We start from the raw sequence: 24,792 nt of genomic DNA, 5'->3' as shown, positions 1-24,792 counted from the left end.
GGCCTCTCAGAGGAGGTTGCTCATTCACTCGTTTCTCACACACCAGGAAGACACATGGGTATTCTTCCTGCTCCCTACTGCTGCTTCTAGACATCACTCCTCCTCCCTTATAAACCCAAAAAGCACAAGTAAAAAACCAACAACAACTACTCCTCTGTGAGATTTGTGACATCACAGCCATCACCCATTTTCACCCCATTCCTCAAGGCAAGTTCTCCCATCCTAACGTGGGCCCTCATCAGCCCATAGTCTGACTCCATCCATCAATAATTTCTCCTTGAGACAGAAGACCTGTATGCAGAAAACTATAAGACACTGATGAAAGAAATCAAAGATGATACAAACAGATGGAGAGATATACCATGTTCTTGGACACAAAGAATCAACATTGTGAAAATGACTATACTACCCAAAGCAATCTACAGGTTCAATGCAATCCCTATCAAACTACCAAGGGCATTTTTCACAGAACTAGAACAAATTTTACAATTTGTATGGAAACACAAAAGACCCTGAATAGCCAAAGCAATCTTGAGAAAGAAAAATGGAGCTGGAGGAATGAGGCTCCCTGACTTCAGAGTCTACTACAAAGCTACAGTAATCAAGACAGTATGGTACTGGCACAAAAACAGAAATATAGATCAATGGAACAGGCTAGAAAGCCCAGAGATAAACCCACGCACATATGGTCACCTTGTCTTTGAAAAAGGTAGCAAGAATATACAGTGGAGAAAAGACAGCCTCTTCAATAAGTGGTGCTGGGAAAACTGGACAGCTACATGTAAAAGATGAAATTAGAACACTTCCTAACACCATACACAAAAATAAACTCAAAATGGATTAAAGACCTAAATATAAAGCCAGACACTATAAAACTCTTAGAGGAAAACATAGGCAGAACACTCTATGGCATAAATCACAGCAAGTTCCTTTTTGACACACCTCCTAGAGAAATGGAAATAAAAACAAAAATAAACAAATGGGACCTAATGAAACTTAAAAGCTTTTGCACAGCAAAGGAAACTACAAACGAGACAAAAAGACAGCCCTCAGAATGGGAGAAAATATTTGCAAACGAAGCAACTGACAAAGGATTAATCTCCATAATATACAAGCAGCTCATGCAGTTCAATATCAAAAAACACAAACAACCCAATCCAAAAATGGGCAGAAGACCTAAACAGACATTTCTCCAAAGAAGATATACAGATTGCCAACAAACACATGAAAGGATGCTCAACATCACTAGTCATTAGAGAAATGCAAATCAAAACCACAATGAGATATCACCTCACACCAGTCAGAATGGCCATCATCAAAAAAATCTACAAACAATAAATGCTGGAGAGGGTGTGGAGAAAAGGGAACTCTCTTGCACTGTTGGTGGGAATGTAAACTGACACAGCCACTATGGAGAATAGTATGGAGGTTCCTTAAAAAACTAAAAATAGAACTACCATATGACCCAGCAATCCCACTACTGGGCATATACCCTGAGAAAACCATAATTCAAAAAGAGTCATGTACCACAATGTTCATTGCAGCACTATTTACAATAGCCAGGACATGGAAGCAACCTAAGTGTCCACTGACAGATGAATGGATAAAGAAGATGTGGCACATATATACAATGGACTATTACTCAGCCATAAAAAAAAACAAAATTGAGTTATTTGTAGTGAGGTGAATGGACCTACAGTCTGTCATACAGAGTGAAGTAAGTCAGAAAGAGAAAAACAAATACCATATCCTAATACGTATATATGGAATCTAAAAAAAAAAAAAATGGTTCTGATGAACCCAAGGGCAGGACAGGAATAAAGACACAGATGTAGAGAATGGACTTGAGGACATGGTGGGGAGGGGAAGCTGGGACAAGGTGAGAGAGTAGCATGGACCAATATACACTACCAAACGTAAAATAGATAGCTAGTGGGAAGCAGCTGCATAGCACAGGGAGATCAGCTCGGTGCTTTGTGACCACCTAGAGGGGTGGGATAGGAGGGGTGGGAGGGAGACGCAAGAGGGAGGGGATATGGGGATATATGTGTATGTATAGCTGATTCACTTTTTTATACAGCAGTAACTAACACAACATTGTAAAGCAATTATACTCCAATAAAGATGTAAAAAACCAACCAAACAAACAAAAAATTTCTCCTCAGGGTTTCACAGAATGCATTTCAGGGTAAATTTGGGAATGGCCTGGTGAGAACTAAAATGTCAGGTCGAGCGTAACTATATGGTTTAGATATGCTAAATAAAGAGGGGAGTTGAGTCAATCCTGGTGTGTTTGGCTCATGTAAGCAGCTAAACTAGAAAAGTCAGCTTGGAGAAAAGGCTCTTCTCCCTTTGACCTGGTAGAGTGCCTCAGTTCCCCACTAAAATTGAACTGAGTGGACATTACAGCTTTGGGCACTTCTCTAAGACAAGAACTTACTTGGCACCGTGAATAATACCCCAGATTCTTTACATTCCTTCAGCACCAGCCCAGAACAACGTCGTCCATTTACCCCACTGTACAGAGCCAGGATGGGAAGACGCCTCGGGAATGCAGTGGGTGTGCTGCTGGGGGTTATCTAGTCTCCTCTTGTAAGGCTCTCGAGACCTCTCTATGGTTTAATTATCTGTGAGCAATTAAACCCTTATGGGGAGAAGTACTGCAAAAAAAATTTCAATTATACACACGTGTAGCTGCCTGCACCTCTCTTCAAACCCCTTTTATTTCTTGGTCCCTCTGAGGCATGACAGCTGTGCATGTGGAAAACGATTAGGACTGGGAGAGCTTCTTCCCACAGGATCAGAGAGCAAGTGAGTGGTGTGACCCCCCTGCCTGCAGCAGAGGCTGCCGGGGGGAGCCCAGCCTGGCTGGCACGGTGTAATTCCACATCCCTTCCCAGGGCCCTAGCACCATCCCCCAAAAGTCAGAGAGTTGAAATGGGCTGGCATTTGAGAATCAGCTACTCTGGTGCCCAATTGCTGCTCACTGCACACTGCCCACTGCTTCCTGGGTGAGAGGAATCATGCAGATGGCAAAAGAAGACATTTCCCCTAGGAGGCCCTGACTGGTAATATCATGGTTTACAGAGGGCCAAGCAATACTCCCTCACCCTTGACCAAATCCAGATACCTCCAGGGCAGCTCCAGTGACAGGTGTGCACAGGTCTGCAGAGTCACACCCATCGGCATGTTGGGCCCATAGAGCAGTAGCAATGACTCGTTCTAGGAATTTGTCAGGAGGGCCCGCCGCTGGGTGTTCATCCCAGAGTAGCACACGCCACCACACACACACACACACACATGCGCACACACTGTTCTTTGCCTCCCCGACCTGGAGCAGCCCCTGCGTGTGGCGCCGCGGTACAAAGCAGCCCTGGATGCTCGCAGGCAGGTGGCATGGCAGGGACGTTTCATGTCCTCTTGCTCAATGGTCTTGGGTGTTGCCTAAACTCTCAAGCTCAACACTTACAATATCGTAATCAAATGGCAAAATTATCTAAAGCAATCACATATATCTTACTTTCCATGTCATATATCATATGAAGCATGTGGCATTATAGAGCTCAAAAGCATGTAATTGGCCCGCAAAATTCTTAATGTTCCAACTGTCCATCTTAGGAAATACCAACCAAAATAGAAATAATACGCTGCATGAGACTGCCTTTCCAATTCACATGCTCATGCAGACATTCGACCAAGCACAGGGGCATGTCTAAATCCATCACTGGTGGCCACGCCGCGAGCTGACTTCACATGAGCCGTTACTGGCCATCCCTCACTGGTCTTCTCCTGGACTCTGTGACCCCACTTCCAAGCCACATCTCTGGAGCTTCCACGCCCACTCTTCTGACAGTCGGCCCACTCCACTCCTCCATACGTCTGCTAAGGAGAGGGCCTGGCCCCTTCCCCTGAAAAACACACCCAGTTATCGGCAAGGTGCAACATCCCTGACTCCAACCAAACTACATCATTCAGACCTAAATTGTTTCTAGAAAGCTCGAGGCAAATTTATCAGACAGTTGCCAAAGTCTGTGCTTTACTTAGACGCAGCAACGCAAGGGCCGATTGAACCATTTCCAGAAAGACGCTCTAGTCATTCGTAAACCTGACTGATGAAGGCTCCATTCAAGCAAGGCTGGATGGGGGAAATGACATGATTGACAGGAGAAAGGGGAAACCAACAGGAGCAGCAAGACTCCCCTCCTCACACAGGAGAGTGGGGGACCAGAGAGGGGCTTACCGTGGGTGTTTCGAAAGTTTAGAGTTCTGTTTCAAAGCCCAATGTCTTTCGCAAGAGATTCTGATGAGTTAATTTTGATATAAACTGGTATCTTCCCAGTTTTAGATGAAAATAATCTGCACAGCAATTCATCTTAGCATTGTTTATAACTGTGAAAAACTAGAAGTCTATGTAGGAGACAACATAGTTAAATAAAATAAGATGACTCCACTCTGTGGAATATCAGGACATAATTAAACAAGGATTCTGAAGGAATGTTATACTATGGAAAATGCTTAGGATATAATGCTAAGTCAAAAGTCTAAGGGAACAAAGTGTGCATATGTTATGATTTCACATTTTCAAATAGCAGTTATACAAAGAAAAAATATAGCCTGGGAGACAGTTCACCAAAATATAAATGGTGAATATGTTTAGGTGGTGGGATTATAGACTTTTTCTTTCTACGTACCTATGTTTTCCAAATTTAATGAATGTGTACAATTTTTAATGAACCTATTTGATTATAAATACTTATTTGAAAATATAAGTAAACTGTCTCAGACGCCGCCCTATAAAAATCACAGGGAATCAGAAGACGTAGGTAAGAGAATTAGTATATGAAACTAACCTGTGCATCTGAAGGAAGATGAGGGGAAACTGAAGCAGGTTAGAAGCTGTTCATCTGATGGAAGATGAGAGAAAGCTGAAGCGACTGAGAAGCTCCTGGAATCCCTCTGGGAAAAAAATCATGGGACTTAGGCTGTGGACATGACCCCGCATTTCTCCTTTCTCCCTTCTGCTTTACCACAGGGAAACAAAGGATCAAACGACACTTTTCTTCTGAGAACTAGAAGCAGTACATTGAAAGCCTGTCTTCACCTGGTGCATTTTTAATTTTGACATTTCCTGCTCTGAAACTCTCAGGAACTTGAGCCAGACACCAGACACCTTCTATATCCTGAAAGAACTGCAATTCCAGGAGAGGTTTTTAATCCATTAGAAGACTGTATTCCTGCAGACTATCATCTCTCTGTGGAAAGGAATCAACTTTGTCTTATTTATTATTGCAAATCCGATGCCTAGCACAGTAGTTGGTATTAAAGGGTGTCTCAAAGCGTATTTGTTGAATGAACGCTTTTAAAATATTTTCTTAGAATCAGGGTTAGCCTAAGAAGAAACTGAAGTGAGTTCGAGGTTACTGAAAATTACATTTTATCATATTGTGGTATTTGGCTTTTAATTTGCTATGACTCTATGTTATTTAGACAAATAACTTTACTGTTTTAATTAGTTTAGCCAAATTCACATGTGCTGTTACCTTTAACACAGTGGTTCACACACATAAGAGAAAGAAGCTGAAGCCAAACAGCACCATCCACCTAGTGCAACTTACGTGGATCACGGATGGGCTGCAAAGGAGGAAACGGCCTCTGGAACACCACCCTTGTACACCCAAGTCAGCGGAATGAAGGCACTGGGCCCTGACCACTCCCAGGAAGTGTACCTGTGGGTCAGCCATTTGGTGCCAGGGCTGGAAGGAAAACAGGAGCAGCGCCTTGAAACCTCCCAGCCGACGACTAGACAATCACGGCACCCACGAGTCTCCCGTGATGCCTTGCTCTGAGGCCCTTCTGCCAGGCGCCACCTGGAAGCTCAATTCAATCAAAGTTGCTTTACAACATCATTGGCTTCCATCATTAGTTTACAACGTGTCACCAGTTCGTGGGCTATACAGACAGTTCAAAGATTTCAGTGGCTCTCTCCTTTCCTGTCAGCCCGTCAGCTCTCTGCCATCTCCTCAGTGAAGGGCTCTGTAGATTCTTCAGAGTGAATATAAAATAATAATAGTTAAAATGCTTTAAATAAGTGAAGTTCTGGCAGGTTTCGAGGGCTCTCCCATTTAGTAGCAGACCCTCTAACCGTCAGAGAATCAGAATTGGGAAATAAAACTTAGAAAAAGTTTTAAGGAAATAGGATTATTGAGTTTAGCAAAAAGAGCTGTGTAACACTGTCTTTCAAGTGCGGGAATGGCTTTCACACAGTGAAGAGGTACTTTTCATTTCCTCTACAGGAAGAACAAGAAGAGCCCCCTTTTAGTTGAAACTTGAGGTTTCTAACTTAGATATGTTACCTTTGGTTCTCTGATATTCCTCCCCCGGAATTTTTTTTTTAAGTAGGGTAGCTTCTCAACTTTCTGAGATGCTTTTAAACAATTCAACCTGAATGCAGAAGACGGAGCAGGTGGTCTCTCAAGCATTCTCCCTCTTCAAGATGTTGGACACTCAAGAGTTTCAGGGGGAAATTGTACCTTGTCATTTGATGGCCAGTTCAATTCTAACAACATTCCTAAAACACCAGACACGTATTTTCATACAGATGATGACCTGATAGCTTTCTCATCCACTTAAACCTACTGGTTGATTTGATCTCCTAGTTATTGGGTACTGTCCACCCTTCCTCCAGCTGTTCTGACCTGTTTCCTCTGACCCTTTCATCCTATCCAAGTCCCTGTGAACTCACACTGTGTCTTCTGCAATGAAGAGGGTTCTTTTCCCCTTAAGTCATATAGTCCTTTAAAAAAGGATTATTAACCACTATGTCTTGGTCAGATTCCAACATGGGAAATTACATTTTGCCTCCCTACAATTTCCCCTGTCATTTTAATTAGAAGTACTATTTAATATCCCACTCAAAATAAAACCTGTTGCAGAGAGGGCTGCCTCCGAGGGAACTGCCTTTTCTAGCACAGAGGAGATGTTTCAGAGATGTGTGACTAATACTCCTGGGGCAGGAGCTGAGTACATTGGGATCCTTTGGGAGTAGAGGTACCTCCAAAGGATCAAATTGATTTTTATTTTATGCCTGCGGCAGACAATCCCATAAGACAGATTTTTCCCTCCAGCATTTTGCAGTATCTTCTGAGGTTCAGAATCAAGGCAAGAGCTGCTTGGTGATCTTGTGTGGATGACGCATTACACGGAGCTGACTATGACATCATGTCATCTTGTTCTCAGTCAGAGCAACCCGATGTGCCCGCCCTGCACACCCCAGCTCTGTGAGTCACTGTGTGATAGATTGTCCAGGAAATGCAAAACGACGCTCTTCTAAAAACTCACCATTGAAAAATTGAGGCTTCCGGCCAGGGAATGTAGAGAGAAAAAAAGTAAGCTCTCGGGAGGGGCAAGTTCTCATTTCTGTTTTTCTTTTCATTATTGTTCAAATATAAAATCCTACAAGGGATTGTGGCATTGCTAGTGATTTTGTCATTGATGTTTTATTGCCTCAGAAACGAAGTTTATTTTCCACCAATTTAAACTTTCTGTTATGAACAGCTATGCCAGTCCACATCCTAAGGAGCTTTTATCATCAAAAATGATGGACTGTCTACGTGTGCATTGTGAACGCTGAATACAATTGGCTACATAAGCTCCACTTGTGCCTGAAGAATCCTGTAATATAAAACAATCTTGATACATACAAACTTATAGCGGATTTGAATAATGATAAAATAAAATATCAAGGATAATCTACTAAAGAAAAAATCAAAATTTAGTCTTATCCAAATACTTCCAATCTGAAGGGGGAAAAAAATCATGTGCTGGACCCCAAACAGTGGGAATTCAAAGTTTAAAATCTTTTCTTCTGTTTCTACCTTCCAAATGTCAGTAAACAAAAGAATTACTGAACCAAAGATCCAGTGAACAAAAATTGCAGAGAAAGAGAAACAGCAGAGATTAAGGAAACCAAGATGTTAACAAGGATAGAACCTCATTCTGGCAAGGCTGACCTTTCCAACCCAGCACATACTACTTCTCACTCCTCTGGCTTAAAACATGAGGACAGTCAGACAAATTAGCAAGAGCCCAGACCGCCACGGCTTAAAAGCAGTCAGGCAGCGAGCACATACTAAATATCTTCCCTTGCCTCAAAACCACTATCCTCCTGCTAGAAATGCACTGTTAATGGGCAGGGCAGCCTCATTTTGGGCTTTGGATGCTATAGGCTTGGTTTGGATCAACATCTGGTTAAATCCCAAGGAAGTTTGCCCCATGAAGGTGACACTATGGGTTCCATGAAGAAGTCACTCCGTAGTCACTTCAATGGACAAAGAAACCCCAGGAACCACTACTGGATTTGGAGTCTGCCGACCAGGCAAAACCTGAAGGACCCTCTGGACCCAGACACTCTAATACACCCAGAGGAACTTTAGTTCTCTCTGTGCCACACTCCACTTGTCTAATCACATGGAGCAAGTTCTCTTCACTGGGTGTGAGGCTGAGAACACAGTGGGGTTTCCAGAAATACTTCACATTACAGGTGCATTCTTGCCCAACAATGCATTCCCTTTGGCTTCACAGCTGGAGCACAGGATGCAGAGGTGAGAAACTGAGAATCAACTCTGGCTTTTTCCCAATATTACTCAGGGAAAGTCATGGGAAACCTCAATAGGAGTCCTAAATGGGTTCAAAGTCAATGTCCTGGAGAAAAACAGTAACAGTGACAGCTATTTTTTAAAGTTGTCAAAATTTCAAAGTTGTAATGATGTTCATCCGAGAACTTAGAAATCATGGGCAATAGCATGGCTTAAAATCAATGCACAAGAGTACAAGATACCCAAATGCATCGGAGACAAGATGGCTCCCAGGCTTGTGGATTTGACCATAGCTTCATTGAAAGTAACTGCTATTTTTAAAAAGAACAAGTCAATCAAAAGAAAGATGAGTCAGCTGTGGAAGCTCTTATAGGCACTAGCTATTGATGTTATAAAAAATAACTTAATAATTGCATAGACAGAAACTGCCAAACTGTTTTCCAGAGAGGCTGTGCCATTTTCCATTCTTATCAGCAATGTATCAGTGATCCAGTTTCTTGCATCCTCATCAGCATTTGGTATTATCATATGTATTTTTTCAGCCATTCTTAAAGGTGTGTTATGATATCTCATTCTGCTTTTAATTTGCATTTCCATAATGGGTAATGATGTTGAACATCTTTTCATGTGTTCATTTGCATACGTACATCCTCTTTGGTTTTAAAATATCTCTTTATGTCTTTTGACTAAATAATTGGATTATTTGTTCCTTTACTGTTGAGTTTTGAGAGTTCTTAATATATTCTATGTACTAGTTCTTTGTCAGATATGTGGTTTGCAAGTATGTTCTCCTAATCTGTAGCTTTTCTTTTATCCTCTTAACAAGGTCTTCCACAAAGCAAAAGTTTAAAATTTTTATCGTCTGATTTATCAAGTTTCCTTTTATGAATTGTGCCTTTGGTGTCCCCCTTAAGAACTCTTTGCCTAGTCCTAGATCCCAAATTGAGTTTTCTCCTATGTTTTTCCTAAGAGGTTTATAATTTTGCATTTTACATTTAAGTCCATGATCAATTTTGAGTTAAATTTTGTATAAGTTATGAGGTTTAGGCAAGATTTATTTTGTTGTTTCTGGATGTCCAATTGCTCCAGGACCATTTTTTATAAAGCCTATCCTTCCTGTATTGAATTGCTTTTGTACTTGAGTCAAAATCAGTTGCAAGTATTTGTATAGATCTCTTATTGAGTTCTCTATTCTATTCCATTGATCTATGTGTCTAACTCTCCATGAATACCAAACAATCTTGATTACTATTGTTTTATAATTAGTCTTGATACTGGGTAATGATTCCTCCCACTTTATTCCTCTCCTTCAAAATAGTTCCCTTGCCTTTCCATATAAATTTTAGGATAATTGTATCTATAAAAATTTTGCTAGAATTTTAATAGGAATGGCATTAAATATTTCATTGAGAGAACTGACATCTTTACTATGCTGAGTCTTCCAAACCATGAACATGATATGTATCTTTATTTATTTAGATCTCTGACTTTTTTATTCAGTATTTTGTAGTCTGTGGAATACAAGTCTTATTTATGTTTTGTTAGATTTCTACCTATTTTTTATTTGAGCAATTGTAAATGATATTGTACTTTTTTTGTGTGTGTGTGTACTTTTAATTTCAGTGTCCACATGTTCATTACTCATATACAGAAAAATAATTCAATTTTATGGTGGATTCACTTAATTGTTCTAGGAGTTGAGATTTGTTCATTTGTTTTGGGGAGGGATTCCTTTTTGTTGATTCCTTGGGGTTTTCTACAGAGACAATTATGTCATCTGCATATAAGGACAGATAAATTTCTTCATTTCCAATCTGTATGCCTTTTATTTCCTTCTCTTGCTTTGTTACACTGACTAGAATTTACAGAACTATACTAAATAAGAGTGGTGAGAGCTGACATCCTTGCCTTGTTACCAGCTTTAGGGGGAAAGCGTACAGTCTTTCACCATTAAGTTTGATGTTAGGTTTAGGATTTTTATAGATTCACTTTATCAAGTTGAGGAAATTCCCCACTAGTCCTGTTTTTCTGAGAGGTTTTTTTTTCATCAAAAATGTAAAAATTTTCGAAAAAGTTTTGCATCTATTGATATGTGATTGCATCTATGATCATATGATTTTTCTTCTTTAGCCTGTTAATATGGTGAATTACATTATATGATTTTCAAATGTTGAACCAGTCTTGCATCTCTGGAGAAAACCCCATTTGGTCGTGGTGTATAATTCTTTTTATAGAATGCCAAATTCTATTTGCCAATATTTTGCAAAAACTTTTGTGTCTATATTCACGTGGATATTGGTCTATAGTTTTCTTTTTCTTTTTTGTACTGTCTTTATCTGGTTTTTAGTATCAAGAAATACTGGCTTCATAAAATGAATTGGAAATGCTTCCTTTTCTTCTATTTTGAAGAGATTGTGTAGAATCGGCATTAGTTCTTCTTTAAACATTTGTTAGTATTCTCCAGTGAAAACTTCTGGGCCTGGAGATTTATTTTGGGAGGGTTTAAATTATTATTTTTTTATTACTTATTATTTATTTTAATTTTTTTGTCTGTGTCGGGTCTTAGTGGTGGCACACGGGATCTTCACTGAGGCGTGCGGTCTTTTCAAAGAATCAATATTCTTTAATAACCTAAATGGGAAGAATTTGAAAAAGAATGACACTTGTATATGTATAACTGAATCACTTTGCTGTACACCTGAAACTAACACAACATTGTAATTGATGATACTCCAATATAAAATAAAATTTTTAAAACATTTAAAAATTTTAGAAAAACCCAACTTTTTGTTCCACTGATTTCCTCTACTTTTGTTTTTAATTTCATTGATCTCTGTTCTTTTCTTTATTATTTCCTTCCCTATGCTTGCTTTTCACTTATTTTGCTCTTCTTTTTCTAGATTCTTGAAGTAAGAACTTAGATTACTTTTCCTCTTTTCTAATGAAAGCATTTTAATGCTATAAATTTTCTTTTCAGTAGTGCTTTAGCTGAGTCCCACAAATTTTGATATGCTGTATATTCATTTTCATTCAGTTCAATTTATTTTTACTTCAATATAATCAAAACCCATGGATTACCTAGAAATGTATTGTTTAGTTTCCAAGTACATGGAGATTTTGCTGTGATCCTTCTGTTAGTGATTTCTAGATTAATTCTACTGTGTCCAGAAAGTACATACCATGTGACTTCTATTCTCTTAAAGTTTTATGGCCCAAGATATGTCCTATTTTGGTATATGTTCCATGGGCACTTGAAAAGAATATGTACTCTGCTGTGGTTGGGTGAATCTTTCTATAAATGTCAATTAAAGCTTGTTGGCTGATAATGTTGTTGCGTTCTTCTATATCCTTGCTGATTGTCTGTTTAGTTGTTCTATCAGTGTTATTAGAGGAGTATGGAAATCTCCAACTATAATGAGGAATTTGTCCATTTCTACTTTCAGTTCTATCAGTTTTTGCTTCACATATTTTGCAGTTCTACTGTTTGATGCATGCACATTTAGGATTACTATCTCTTCTTGGTATACTGACCTTTTGTCATTAAATAATGTCCCTTTCTGACTAATTTTCTTTGCTCTAAAGTTTACTTTATATGATATTAATATAGCCACTTCTGATTTATTTTGATTAATGGTTGCATAATATATCTTTTTCATCTTTTTACTTTCAACCTTTCTACATTGTTATATTTGAAGTGAGTTTCTTATAGATCGCATACAGTTATGTTTTTTAAATAAACTCTGCCAGTGACAGTCTTATAGTTGATATATGTAAACCATTCACATTTAATGCAATTATTAATATGTTGTGAATTAAGCCTGCCATTTTATATTTTGTTTTCTGTTTGTTCTCTCAGTTTTTCATTTGCTTCCTTTTTCCTATCTTCCTATGGGTTATAATAAATCTATGTTATTTTTAAATGTATCTCTTTGTACAGTATTCTTAGTGATTTCTCTGGGTATTGCATTATGCATAGATAACTTGTACTTCTACTGACACCATGGGGGCCAGGGAGGTGGTCTCATCACCACTGGGCAGTGGTAAAAATCTTAACGCTCCATGCGGTCTCCTCTGACACCACTCCAGGTGAGGGGTTTCCTTGTTCCAGTGTGGAGAGGGTAGGAGTCTTTTCTCGTGTTGGTGGAGGTGGGGCCTTGGTTCTTCTGTGGTGTTTGGCTAGAGTGGAGCAGTTATTGTCTAAACGTTTTCTGTCTTCCTAAGCTGCCCCTTTCATGGTCCTTTGGCTAGAGAGAGCAGGCTTGTGTTGGGGCTTTTTCTGTCTGCACTTGGTGTTTCCAGGTTACAAAGCTCCAAGTCTGGGATTTATGAGACAAAAAGAAAACCCAGGAAATTTACCATTATGTTGTTCCTTGTGTCCTGAGGTTCCTAGCTGGTCTGCTTTCCTCTTTTCATCTTTCAGAATCTTCTTATGTTTGTTTTATATATATTGTCCAGGGTTTTGGGTTGTACTTAGCCCATGAAATGGGGAAAAGTACGTCTACTCCATCTTCCCAGAAGTGAAAGTGCTTCTTCCATAGCTATTTAATGAAGAATATTTAAAACGATAGAAAGACTACCAGCACAGATGTTTTGAGAAGACAAATCATCAACTAGCCATTATATTGTCAGATAAATATATTTATTATCAGATAAATATATTTATTGTCAGATAAATACACGTAGTTATCATAAAATTTAAATTGAATCTGTATTTATTCTGATTCCTTTCATCACAAAATTGGGTTTCAATTTAAGGCAAAGAAGAGTTTTTTTGTAATGTGGAATGGTTCCTTTTAATAATTCAGAAGGTTTTCAATTGTAATCTTGATATTATAAATGTTCTTATATGAAAGTACATTTGTATCAGATTATTAATAAATGCTTGAATTTTGTGGTAGGTTATAGATAAAGCAGTTCTCAGATTAAATTCTGCCACTAATATAAGCACTTATTGGCAGATAGCACAAAGGCAACCTGTTTTCTTAGCTAGATGAAGTCCCAGGCTCTGTCTTTTTTTTTGGCCAGATCATGGGGCATGCAGGATCGTAGTTCCCTGGTCAGGGATTGAACCTATGCCCCCTGCAGTGGAAGCACAGATTCTTAACCACTGGACTGCCAGTCCCTTTTTTCTTCTTCTTTTTTTCCCCCCCAGGCTCATCTTCTTAAATGCTCTAACCACACTTTGCATTAAAAAAATATTCAAGAAAATCATGAATTCTAGAGGCAAATTCAGTTAACCTCTCAGTCAGCCTCAAATGACCAGAATCTTCTAAATTCTGGGAACACAAGAACATATTGTATTCAAGTCTCAGGCACCAACCTCACATGTGAGGGAGGCAGGCTTCCTAGCTTCTTATACCCTATCATGCAAAATGGGAGAGTTTCTCTAAAATATTTTGATCAATCCATATATCTTAAAGACCAATAATTTCAGCAAAAAAATTCTGAAAGCCATTGTACAAAATAGCAAACTATTAATTTCACCAAGGAGAACCCATTAGTAACGTTTAACAAAATGTCTAGTCCCATTTTAATCCAAGATAAAGATGGCTGGAAGGGTTGAGGGGCTGTTTGCAAAGTATGTCGTTTGGTTAAATATCAACAAACTATTCCTAGAAACATGCATGCAGCCTAGGTTAACTGACCGCCCAAATGTGAATGAATTCCAAACAATTCACACACATATACTTACATGTCTATACTGAATTATTTAAAACATAAAGTTGTTGACCACATAATGCACACACTGTTTTAAATAACTTACCCTCCTATTCTCAACAACCTACTTAGAAGGAACAGCATATTCATATATATGTCAGTGTAGGATGAGCCCTCCACACCAAAAATTGTGCAGCACATTACTTTTATATTTTTATGCTCTTGTAAAAGCTAAGTAACTATTTATGCCCCATTTCTCATTTTTCCTGAAAACACCCACCAGCGTCACGCTGTACATCATAGAGAATGCCGATTTAATCGCTGAGAAGTCAGGGCAGGAGGAAGGACAGAAGGAAGGCAGAAGTAGTGGACAGAGCATCTTACAGTTTTTCCAGAAGTGAAGCAGCTGGTAACCACCCTTTGTTGCAGAGTCACCTCTTGTAAGCTTCTGAAAGTCATTGCTTTTCTGACACTCATACTAGGGTGGATTAAGCACAGCATTCTTTAGAAAAGCTGTTTTCAGACTTTTTAAAAAAACTTCTATTGTAGTAGAACAGAGGGAAGGGTTGATAAAGCTACTGCTATCCAGCCCCCTCCCAGGAGGGTGGTTCTCAAAATGTGGACCCCATCCCAGACTTGCTGAGTCAGAATCTCCAGAATTAAGGTCCAGAACCAGCATATTTAACAACCTCCCAGGTAACTTGGGAGATCTCTGCCTTCCTGCCTTGTGGAACACAGTTTGAAAATCACTCACTGTTACAATTAGTTTAATAGTCAACATAACACAGAGAGGAAATTAGATCTCTGTGGGCAACACTGTGTGGAAACAGAACGACCAAAAGCTCCAGTCACAGTGAACAATTAAAGGGCAGCCAGCACAGGTGGTCCTGGGGTCCAGAGCAGGAGTGTCCCTGCCCACCCAAGACCAAACCCAGGCCAGACTGACTTCTGGTCGCTTTTGCTTTGTTGTGCTATGAGGTGAATGGTCACATAGGAAAAAATAGGGGCTTTTTACTTTCAAATTCCTTTCTTTATGAAATAAACTTCTTTAAAAATTGTAACTTATTGAAACACTTTAGTTCTTACTGAAACCTCTTACCATGGAAACGTGACATTTAGAGAGAAATATATTAGTCAAAGAATGTAATTAATAAAAGGCGTTCTTTCTGAAGTTGACACCAGGGATTTAATTGATCAGCACCATAGGCTAACATCAGTCACCAAAGGGACACGGGTAGCATTCCAATCAGAGGACAGAAAGGAGGAGTTTGGAGGAAGTGTGTGGTATAAAATCAAATATATGTAGAATAAACAAATACCTGTGCTCTCAAAAAACAAAACAAAACAAAATTAGCCCTCATAAGCCAAACCACTGCAAGCAGGCAATATTGTTGTTAAAATTGCTTTTACATGAACTGTTTATGTTTTCAATGTTTTCTGACTTCTTGTATTGCTTTTCCTGTATGTAGGGATTTCACAATTTTGGATATAAAAACAAAGCAATGTTTGACTACACTTTTAATACCCTAAAAAACCTCAGAATGTCCAAGAAAGGAATAAATAGATTTAAAAATATGTATTTCCAAAGAATATATAGTGGCATATGGAAAAGTTCTTTATTAATTTAATTTTTTTAAAGAAAAGCAGAGATATGAAACTATATTTCAGTATAATGAGCTTGATCCCAATTTTGTAAACATATGAACATCTGTGTTTGAGATATATTGAAAAAAAAAAAAAAACTGGAGTGAAATATACCTAAAATTTTAACAGTTAACTTTACTCTGGGTATTAAGAGTATATTATTTTCTACTTTATACATTTTTGTTTCAAAATTGTCTACAATAAATGTGTATTCATTTTATAATTAACATATTTTTTAAGTGACCAAGTTTCCATTCTCTCAAAATAATTCTAGGATCTTTTTCTATTTATTCATGCGTGATTCATGTCCCTTTTAGCACTACCACCCCCAACCCATTTGAAAATATCCTTCAAGCACAAAGACATTGACCTCAAACTTCAACAAAGATCACTGAAGCTTTAAAATTCTATGATTCTAGACATCTCTAGGTGCCATATATTGGCGCATTTATTTCATATATAAACAAGTTATAGGGTAATAAGAAATTTTATTATTTTTATCATATCAGGCAGAACCTGATGTGTCTGCCATTTTGCAATTCACATTCTGTTGTACTAATTGTAGGCTTTATAGAGGATATTTCAAATACAAACAACTGAGACTTCACCTGTTGGAGAGTTATAGCTTGCGGATATAAATCATGCATACATCCTGTTCCTAATTAAGGAGGAAGATTGTCATATGTCATTGGAGACAACATAACAGACAGCTGCTTCTACCATGCCAGCCCTTGCATCTGTCAAAATATTGCTTAGAAATACTTGTGAGGATAAGACAAGGATAAATACACTCATGAGGCTGAGGATGATCACCAAACACACATGCACAAGAGAGAAAATTCGCTACATAAAATCTTTATTCTTGGGGCTTCCCTGGTGGCGCAGTGGTTGAGAATCTGCCTGCCAATGCAGGGGACACGGGTTCGAGCCCTGGTCTGGGAAGATCCCACATGCCGCGGAGCGGCTAGGCCCGTGGGCCACAACTACTGAGCCTGCGCGTCTGGAGCCTGTGCTCCGCAACAAGAGAGGCCGCGATAGTGAGAGGCCCGCGCACCGCGATGAAGAGTGGCCCCCACTTGCCACAACTACAGAAAGCCCTCGCACAGAAACGAAGACCCAACACAGCCATAAATAAATAAATAAATAAATAAATAAATAAATAAATAAATAAATAAATAAATAAATAAAGACTAATATTTAAAAAAAAAAATCTTTATTCTCAAGTTATTCCAGTGGCATATATAGCAAAGAGAGGGTTTGGGATTCACAAGGGAAAAGGGAAAGGGAATTCAAGCTCCAGAATTGTTATATACAGGAGAGAGCTGGGGGCAGTAATCTCACTGATACAGAAGAAAGGTACCTGGTCCTGAAGCTGCAGTCAAACAGTCTTTGGTTCAAGTGCCAATTATCCCACTTATTACCTTTGTGACCACTGATGAATCACACAACTTCTTTGATCTCATTTGCTTCATTTGTGAAAGGAGAATTAAAATATCAAATGGATAGGATGACTATGAGAATTACATGAAGAAATATATGCAAATTATTTAGGTCATAAGTCTTTGGGTTCCCCAGTAAATGCCCATTCATTTCTGGTCCAACTCTGAGGAAGAAATTAAAGCATTTGGTTGTTGTCCGGAATTGGGTTCCATTGGCTCAGGTAGGGCAGGCTTGCTCCCAAGGTAGCACAAGGCCCTCACAGCAAAAGAGCAAAAGTCAAGCCTGAATCCTCTAACACTATTTTTTCCAACTATGGGTGACGATACATTAGTGGGATATATAACAATTTAGTGTGTTGTGATTAACATTTTTTAAGTGAAATGGAATGGACCACATTAGAGCTCATCAAACGTGGTAAGGGTGAATTTCATGGAACTCTTCTTTTGGTTTCATATATGTGTGCATGTTCACGTATACATACTTCATTTTTATGTGAAAGTATTTCTTACTGTGGATCAAGGTCAAAAATGTTTGAAAACTACTTCTTTAGAGAAAGCCGGGTTTCAAAGTCCCAGCCCAAAGGCTCATGTCACACTGATTCAGAGTTTGAAAGAAGCGAGATAGGAACTAATTAGGAAGAGTGTGAGGGCAGGAACCTCAGTGATTGCTGGAACAAGCTTGAAGTATCCACAATTCCTATACTTGTCAATGGTTATGTAGTGAGCCAGGCTTAACATGGGCATAGCAGACCCTAGATACTAAACAGATTTGGTTCCCAGGATGCTGGGGGTTAGCCGCTTCCTTCACATTCCCCAGGAAAACCACTGACCCCCTCTACTGGGGCACCTGGGCTTTGTTCACCTCCTGCTCTGTGGTACGCCTCACCTAGGACCAGTTTTCTTACCTCCCTCCTGCCACGCACAAGTCTTGGGGCTGAGCCCTGTTCTCATCCTTCCCCGCTTCACCTCACTCGGTGCTCTGTGGACTCAGGTGCCCTTCGTTACATTCTACGGCCAGTCCCCACACTCTCCCTCCCCGTCACCTCCCAGCATCTGGCCCCAAGTGGAAGTGATGGCCCACAGCTCAACTCGGAAAATCGGAACAGATGAAACCCTTCTCCAACATGAAGACCTTCAAATATTTGTCACCTCTTTAAATGTGATTAAATTACCTTGTACGTCTTCACCTAGTCGCCAGAACAGTCACCAGAGAGATGGAGTATCACCAGGAGCCTCCTCCTAGGGCCCTGGTCCCAGAATGTTGCCGCCACCAGCGGGCAGGAGTCCTTCTGTTTGTCGTACCTCCCAGCTTATATTTGCCCACAAGGATCTCATGTACCGTTATCAGGGGTCTTGCTGAGGTCCCAACAGCCTAGGTCTACCACTGTCCTGTGGGGCATTATCTTGATGCCACTGCAGGCTACCAGAATGCTGAAAATACTACCCGGAGGTCATGGGATGGTTTGTTAAAAATCCATTTGTAACACACAGTGAGAAAGAAGGGAAAAGAGACCAGGATGAGTTAACACACTTAAGATAGGGTGCAGCCAGGGTGGAAGGACCTCACTGCTTGAATCCTGGGTTAGCAGTGTTCATTTGTCTTCTCTCTCTCTCTCTCACTCACACACACACACACACACACACACATGTCTTTCCTACTGATGCCATAGTTACAAAGATCAAAATTGAGATTTGAGCAAGGGGGCCCAAGGATGGAAGTTGCCCTGGGCCCATCACACATTGGCTCCATTGGAGAAACAAAGGGACAAGTACCTCTGGCCATAGCTATAGCTCACCAGTTAGCTGATGACCAGCCCTGGGTTTATGTGTGTTTCTTGGGCAGAGGATACATGGGGCTAGAATGGCTACGTGAATTAGGACCTCATTAATATTATGTGCTCATTTAGTAACCTGAATACCTTATGCCTTTTTTTATATTTAGTATCTCATATATCCCATATACATTTATATGACTGAATATTTAGTACCCAGGACCTCATGAATATCAGATATCTTTTGGTCACTTTATGCCTTCACATCTATGTTTAACACATATGTCCTACTTACTAACTGCTTGTCTATATCTAACACACCTTAAAATGTTTCACCTATATTTTACAAATTTATTCATCTTCTATAATAGAATTGACTTATTTCAAAAGCAAGTGCACATTACACCACTCTTCTCTGATTGCCAGTTTAGTAGGCAATTCATTTAAGGAAAGTTAAATTTCCTTCCATTTAGAAGGAAATTCATTTAAGCCAACCTAACTGACCTATATTGACATGGGGACTCAGCCTGGCCTCCAGAGCAGGCTGGCTGGGTTTAAACCACTACGAGCCGCGTGAGTTTAGTCAAGTCACTTATCCCCCTGTTCTTCAGTTTCCTCAGATGTAAAACAGGGATGATAAAAGTATCTACTGCACACAGCTACTGTGAAGATTAAATGAAACCATCTAAGCAAAGTAATTAGAGCAGTGCCTGGCACATAATAAATGCGATGTAAGTGATACTGTTCTAATTTTCCATAGACTCCTCAGGCAGGCGCCTGGGAACAACTCTTTTTCATCTAAGCCATCATCTAGACTGAATGCCATCTCTAGGTCTGGAATCTACTTCTATCCCCTTTGGGAAAATTAGGATGGTGCTTATCGTATTCCAGATTATGTTGACAAGGCAAAGCAAATGTAAATGTGACATGACTGCAACACAACGAGGTCAGCCCAATGCCTAGAGTACTACAATCTCCAGTTCACTTCCCCAATTGTCTCAAAATCACAACAATTTCCCACATTTTTATCCTTCTTTTAACTCACAATTCCTATTCTCTGTAGAACGAATTTCAGTGATTTACCTGGCTATGGTTTTCTCTCTTCTCTGGCCCTGCTCAGTGTAAAGCTCTACATCTGTTAGCTACCCTCTGAACAAATGCAATCTGCCCCTCCGTCCATTCTTCACACTTAGCCAGGAATGCATCATCCCGGTGTCTTAAACCACAGCTCGCACATCCAAATTCCATTTGTCAATACCATCTGCATAGCCAGCCACCTCCCTCCAAGACCTTCCCCTATCATGCAAAGGCAGAAATGATGAATAATGATCATAGCGACCATTTGCCAAATATCTGCTATGTGCCAGGGAGTGTGTTTAGGGCTTTCCACTGATCTCTAATCCTGGTACCATAGGCACTATTGTTAGCACCCACCGGCTTTCGTGTGAAGTGCCTCCCAGAAACCCAGAGACAGGAGAGACCAATACATAATAGATCAGAAATATGCTGTCACCTTAAATACCCAGAAAGTGAAGAGTCTTGCATTAATTGATCAAAACCAGATGGAATGTGTCAAATTATCTAAAGAAAGACTGTGTCACAAAAACTCTAGAAAAAAGAAGTCAGTCATTAGTTGGTGGACCTAAGAATCATTCTCAACTCCTGCTCCCTTATCACTTTCCACTATACAGGATGGAAAAGCCAAACACTTGCCTTCCCAGCCTGCTTTGCAACTGGAGGGGTGGGGAGCAGGCATGTAAGGGGGCCATGCAGTGGGGTCATACAACACAATTCTGGCCAGTAAGAAATAAGTGGGAGTCTTCTGGGGATGACAGAGCAGTTTTTGCTCTCATAATAAAAGGGACAGGTAAGGATGACGCCGTCCCTGCCTTCACCTCTTACTGCCTTGAATGAGAGATGTAATGGTTGCAGCCAGAAAAGACATGACATTTAGATTCAGACAGATCTGCACTCAAATCTGTTTCCCCACTTACTGGAGGTGTGGCATTGGGTAAATTCCTTAATATGCCTCATCTGTAAAATGGGTTTAATAATACCTGTAGATGTTCCAGTGATAAGGGAATGATGCACCACAATGGTCAGATGTTCAGTCCTCAGCTGGTACATACAGTTTCCAAGTGGCAGCTCCATGGGATTGCCAATTATCATCAGAAGGCACTCTCCACTGTTGCTGTTCTCTGGGTGCTTCATCCTTTGCTGATTTCCTTGGCCCTGTCCATGTCTCTGAAAAAATCCATTCATTAAACTCTCTCTAAGTGACCATTTCAGTGTGCCATCTATTTCCTGCTACAGTCCCAACTGACGCAATCACTGATCGAGTATGCTCGTTGTGGAGACTTCACTCCAACAAAGAGTAGCCAGCCCAACCAGGTCTCAGAGGCCCCTTTGATCTAAAGGCCCCCAAGCCAAGCCTTCCTTCCCTTCATGTCTGCTGTTGATCCCTAAGTTACCAAGAAAGGATCCTGGCCCTGGCCTCCCTGCTGGAACATCATGTACCTGCCTCAGGGACACACACAAACACACACACAAACATACACACACGGCCATCCCACCCCAACCAAAGAAGAAGAAATAGCATCTAGGCAGGGTCAATAGCTGGATTAAGTTTTCAGAGGAATAAAGAAAAAGCAGGAAGGACTAAAACACTTTAAACTCCATCTAGTTTCATGCTATATCCCTAAAGCCTACTACAATGCAGTGGGTGAGCTCAAGAAATGAATGTGCCTCTTCCCACATCCCCACCCCAGGCCCAGGAGAAGGAAAAGCAGGGGTGACAGGGCAAAGCCTCCCTTATAACTCTGCTGGAGAGAGAAGAAGGCCAGCAATTATTAGGTAATCTCAGTAGTCTGGAACTACTTTCCTGTTACATATCATGCACACACCCTCCATTAATTTTGATCACGTTATCAAAATCTTCAGTTCCCTTGTTTCCATTTGGCATTACTTCTCTTATTTTATCCTGGATTCCTTCAAGAATCCTGACACACTGAGGTGTTGAGAAGCAACTTCCCTTAAGCTTGGTGGCCAACTTCCATTCATCATTGAATATAAAAATTAACACAGCAAAGTCCCAGTTCCTGCTGAATCGTGCCCTCTGTCTCCACACTTTCGGTAGCCTTGGGCTCCCAAGAGAGCTTTTGCTTCTGGCTCCCCTTGCTAAGTGGCTTGTTGGGCTGACTAGGTATTCTGGGCTTCTGGGTGTAGGCACCCCAGCACCACCTACACCATTCTATCCCTACTCCTGTTATCTTGGGACAAGCCTTTGCTGCTGCCAGGACAGTCACTTGCTATTGCCAGCAATTCATCAGCAATCAGCAGCAATTAGCAGCAGCCTGAGTTAACACACATTAGAAACCACTCAGCAAACTCAGAAAGGAAAACCTCTGAGAATTTTAGAGAATGGCTGACCTCTTCCCATCCTCCAGCTGCAGTGAGAAGCCTTACACCCATCTCTCCAGAACTCTAAAGAGGCTGCCAATGTACACTAGATCTTGTAAACCCAGGAGAGGCTATACCTTCTTTGGGGTCTGCAACATATCTTTCCGGAGCTCCCACCTTCAAATATGGTTTGGCTAGATGGCAAGCAACTAGCTTCATGCTGTCCTGTGATGAAGGCTCAGAAGTCATTCACCTTGAGCTCCTTCCATCAGCAAAGTGGCACCAAGGGATGAATCTTAACACCTTCATTATTCCATCTAAGCCACCAGTTGGCGGTGCACGCCAGCCAATGCCCAGATGTCAAAAGTCTTAAAAGACAAGACACAGCAATCAGTATGGAACTGCTGGTCATCTCTTGGAGAAAACCACTCAGCTATCTATCTATATATCATTAAACAAATATTTACTGAGCCTCTCCTATGTTCCAGGCACAGTGCAGGCACTGGTATTCAGAGCTGAGGAGTTCACAGCCTGGAAAGATAGAGAGAGATCTAGGTAGACAGTTACCATACAGTGTGATAAACTGTGGTAGCAAGAGGCATCGGGTGCTGGGGAAGCCTATAAGAGGACACAAGAAAGCCTTCCTGAGAAGTTGATGCTCGAACAGAGCCTTAAAGAACAAATAGGACTTAGCAGGGCAAAGACAGCAGAGGGCACATCGCGCACAGATGCTCTGACCCTGGGGCATCTGGGGAGCTGCACTGGTAGGTCAGGGGATGGGATGGGCACAACGTGGCAAGAGATGAGACTGAAGGAGGAGGGTCAGTGGAGGCAAACCTTAAGAGTTTCTTGATGAATTCCAAGGTTCTTTCAACCACTATCTCTATTTTCTAAAAATAGAGCCATGAAGGAATGGAATTTTAGAAACAGAAGAGAACTTGGACATCAACTAATGTCACCAAGTAAGCTAAGGCCCAGGAAGGTCAAATTAGGATTGGAGGCAGCACATGGAGATGATGGGATGCCAGTAGATCACATAAGACTTTACAGTCCACCAAGCTCTTTCATCATCACATATCAAGAACAGAGGGAAACGCAAACAAGTCAAAAGACCTAATCTATAAGCATGCCTCAACCACTGCCTGGCCTTGGGTCTTCAGTGAATCCTTTTATGGCTCTGGATCTGACGTTCACATCTATAGGAGGAAGAGGCGGGATCACTAGTGCTCTTTCCAGTTCTGACATTCCTCGTTTCTAGAATCTGATACTATAGAGCCTCTACTGTCAAGTTGGGAAAAGGTAACTTCTCCTATGAAGACCTACAGTTGTAATTTTCTGAAAGTTTTCAGGGTGGCTCTAACTCATATTTCTAATCATAATCCATTTCCCATTTAAATCAACTGGTCATGATTAATCTAGCATCACCCTTATTGAAACTGTCTGCAATTAAACCTCCACACGAGGTGCCTCTGTAATCTCTAGAAAGCCCTCTGACCCCAAAGAAGTCATTGTCTCACTCCAAACTGACACTCTTTCATGATATGCACGAAAGGCCCCAAAGGATAGCTTGCTTTCTTTTTTAGTTTAAATTTGGGCACTGAAAATCTACAGGGACATTTCATAATAAAGAAATGAATGTATCACACCTTCTGCCGTCCTTGTCATTTATTATTAAAGACATTTGCAGGACAGCAGGCTCACATTACTTTGGATCCACCCAGGCCTGCTGGTAATTCTCATTATGAGGTGAGGAGCACAGCCCGAGAGGCCCTTCATTTATCATGAGCGGAACAACGTGGATGTCACCGCAAGGACTGAAGACGCGGGAGGGACCGACTCAGCCCAAGCCAAAGGATTCCTCAGCAGCGGTGACCATGCTTCATGCAAACAACCTGAGAAACAAGAGAAAAGAAAAAACAGAAAATGTAAACTTGCTAACTTTTCAACAGTGGAGGGTTTTTTTTGTTTTTTTTTTTAAATCAGGGTTATGTGCTTCTAGGCACTGTGCTCTAGTGTAGGATCCGAACATGAAAAAACTCAGCCCTGCCCTCAAGGAGCTTACAATCAAACAGGGGAGATGGAAAAGTGAAAATAGAAGTTGCAAGAGATAGGTACCACGAAACCGGAAGTTGAGTTCAGAGAGGAGAGAAATCCCAGCACCCTGGGTGGGCAGTGACACCTGCAACAAACAGGGCAGGGGCAGGACTTAGGCAGGAAGTGGGTCTGCAGCATCCGCTTCCCAGGTCGCCGGGGGCCACCTCCCTCTCACCCTGCACTCTCCTTCAC

The 24,792-nt window shown here is 40.7% G+C and overlaps 1 protein-coding gene and 1 long non-coding RNA gene across 7 annotated transcripts in view; both read right to left on the bottom strand.

The window, feature by feature from the left end:
* The window catches only part of LOC309615376, a 515,886-nt gene that overhangs the window by 364,897 nt on the left and 126,197 nt on the right, over window positions 1–24,792 (bottom strand). The gene's annotated exons all lie outside the window — the stretch shown is intronic.
* Window positions 1–24,792, bottom strand: part of CRH (corticotropin releasing hormone) — a 435,535-nt gene that overhangs the window by 316,981 nt on the left and 93,762 nt on the right. For 2 of the 6 annotated variants that reach the window (XR_014236766.1, XR_014236767.1), the window contains one exon: window positions 10,207–24,398. The exons of 1 other annotated variant lie outside the window; for it this stretch is intronic. The gene's annotated coding sequence lies outside the window, so the exon portion shown is untranslated. Of the gene's footprint in view, window positions 1–4,850; window positions 5,539–10,206; window positions 24,399–24,792 lie in introns of those variants that run through there. 3 more of the 6 variants (XM_082364867.1, XR_014236765.1, XM_082364868.1) reach the window with 3 other exon arrangements.

The sequence above is a fragment of the Balaenoptera borealis genome (genome assembly GCF_965194805.1).
Source record: "Balaenoptera borealis genome assembly, chromosome: 17".
Taxonomy (NCBI): Eukaryota; Metazoa; Chordata; class Mammalia; order Artiodactyla; family Balaenopteridae; genus Balaenoptera; species Balaenoptera borealis.
This window is presented reverse-complemented; position numbering and strand designations above follow the sequence as displayed.